The 2681-nt window shown below is 39.6% G+C and overlaps 1 pseudogene; it reads right to left on the reverse strand.

Annotated features, from left to right (window-relative positions):
* Positions 1 to 402: 402 nt before the first annotated feature.
* Positions 403 to 2222, reverse strand: LOC120154775 (annotated as a pseudogene).
* Between the last annotated feature and the right edge of the window lie 459 nt (positions 2223 to 2681).

Here is a 2681-nt window from a genome sequence, read left to right on the forward strand (position 1 = left end):
ATTGAAGAGAAAAAGAAAATAAATAAAAAGTTTTAATTATTTTAAAAATTAAGATTTATATTTTGTTTACAATTCTTAGAAATTAAAATTTGATAACACTCTAATTAGAGATGTTTTCAGATAGAGCTGTTATTAAAAAATATATATCAAGCTCATTTCAGTTGCGTTAGATAATTCCAAATTGTATTTTCTTAGCGTACACAGTTTATTTTGATATTAAAAGTAAAAAATATATTTAAAATATTAACTCAGGTTAGAATAAATCGTTCTTAAACAATTTATGATAAATAAAAATACTTTTATTAATTACATATCAAATTTCGAGATAATATTTTGATCACTATATGTATATACATGTACACTAATTTTATTGAAACTAGTTCAGCATCGCATATACTACCATTACTCTATCTTTACCCACATTCCTTGACTTGGTACATGAGCATGCACCACGAACAAAAGGTAGTACCCCGGTGGAGCAATCTCGGCCGTCGATGGTCCGGCAACGGTTAACCCGTACGTAGAAGGCGAAAGACTGGTGATGCCGACGATCTTCAACGACACCATCCTTTGATTCATCGAGAAAGAATGGGTGGCAAAGGATGGTGCAACAATCGTCACGGACAAAACATTAGCTGTTAAGTAAACTTGTAGTTGAAAACTTGGCGAAAATAACTTCCCTCCGTACCCTATTTTCTCGTCTACGGATAAAATCCGAGGCCTTATTTGATCATATTCCGGGGATAGATACGGCGGCGAGAAAGATTCCATGCTTAAATCGGTCGGGTATTCGACGTCTATGAAATCGTAATTTACATGAGGATTGCTGCCACTTACGAGAATTCGACCATCGGATAATAATATGGCTGATGAATGGTACATTCTTGGCCTTGTGGATGGTGACATTATAGCGAAACTCCAATCGGAGACGTCGGCGGATGGGCGGTAAATGATCGGCTTAGTGACCGGATCACGGCCTAGTTCCCAACCGGCAGTACCCGATTCCGCACCGTTGATTATGAGCACGTCGCCGTTCGGCAAAAGTATCATGTCGCCCATGACTCGAGCCAATGGCATGTCTTCCATGGTCCAACTAGGATTTGGATCAAAAACCTTCAGCTCCCACATGTTGATATTGCACGTATGAAGTTCCCCTGCGTGGCCTCTGTATATGAGGCTCTTGGTGCACCTCCGCACACCATTATTTCGGGTTCAACGATTCCGTTGCTCTCGTCTAAAGGAAGCAAAAAACCGATGAACCGGTGCTTGGATAATTCCTCGGATCGTCACCGGGGATTCGAGGGAACACTTTTAGAACCCTATTTTGATTATAATCCAGCAATATCGATCTCGTGTTAGCGAAAATAAACAAGTTTCCATCCGGTAAAAGGTGCAAAACGGATACAAATTGTTCTCCGTGCCTTGGTCGTTCGTTTCCGTTAAAAAATTCAACGAAACAACTTCGCTAGAACTCGAAGGATAAAATTCATAATTAAACTGTCGTCTCCCACCAACAATTATGATCCGACCATCCGGCAAGACTTGATTCGTAGCGTACCATCTTCGTTGAATTAAAGAGTGCGGGAACTCCATCCAATCGCAGTTTTCTCCGTCGTTACAAGGAGTGAAACTCCGAATATTTTGATCGCCGTCGTTGTAGCCGCCGGTTTGAACAAGGGTTCCATTAGGGAGGACCGCACCAGATGAGCACCAAGTATCAGTTTGGATCACCAAGGGACGAAAATCATTGGTCTTAACATCATAGAGGATCGAGTGAGCCGTGCAGTCGGTCTGGAGAACGGTATCGTTGCTATCGAACCGGCAAACGCCGTCGGGGAGCGAAAGATTCGAAGGGCCGAAATCGGTCCTGTCGAAGATGATGACCTTGTCGTTATGGAGAAGTTGCATATGCATGGCGGATATCCCTACACTTTCGTGCAAGAGTTGCCATTCGCCGTCGCCGCTGTCGCCCACAAAGTACGAGCTACGAACTTGGGATGCGACAACGGAGAAGAAGGGAGTGAAAAATAATGAAATTGATCATGTTGATGGGTCTTTAATCGGCAGGTTATGGAAAATAGAGGTTTAGGGTTGGGGTTGATGGTTTGAGAGGTGAAAATTTGTTGTGGATTGAAGCTGATCAACACATTAACCACTTACAAACTATAAATTTGATGATTAAATTGAATACAGTAAGATTATGTTATTCGAACTCGAGTGTAAATTTTAGATATAAATTTATATTTAACGTTACATTTGTATCGAACATAAAAGTCGGATATAATTAAAATAAAAATAAAAATATTAAAGGAGAGGGAAAGGGAGATAATATTTGGGTAAAGAGCACTTCTTGAGTTCATTACAAGAAGCATGATGGTAAAGCATAACTGTCACGAGCCTAAAGGCTAAAACGTAGATCATTTGCTCGGCAAGTTCAGAAAATGTAGGTCAATTACTTTGCTGCGCATTGAAGCCAAATAACTAGCGGTGATAATTTAACATGAAAATGACGGGTTTTGATCTGATCCGATATAATTTTTTCTTAAAAAAAATGAGTTTGGCTTAGGGCGGATTTGGGTGGACAAAGAAAAAATTCCGACCCTAGCCGAGGATAATAATATATTTTCCTTAAAGATTTATTATTATTATTTAACTAATCCTTATTTTATACTAGGTAGAGT

This window comes from Hibiscus syriacus, unplaced genomic scaffold (assembly GCF_006381635.1).
Source record: "Hibiscus syriacus cultivar Baekdansim isolate YM2019G1 unplaced genomic scaffold, ASM638163v2 tig00111151_pilon, whole genome shotgun sequence".
In the NCBI taxonomy this organism is placed as follows: Eukaryota; Viridiplantae; Streptophyta; class Magnoliopsida; order Malvales; family Malvaceae; genus Hibiscus; species Hibiscus syriacus.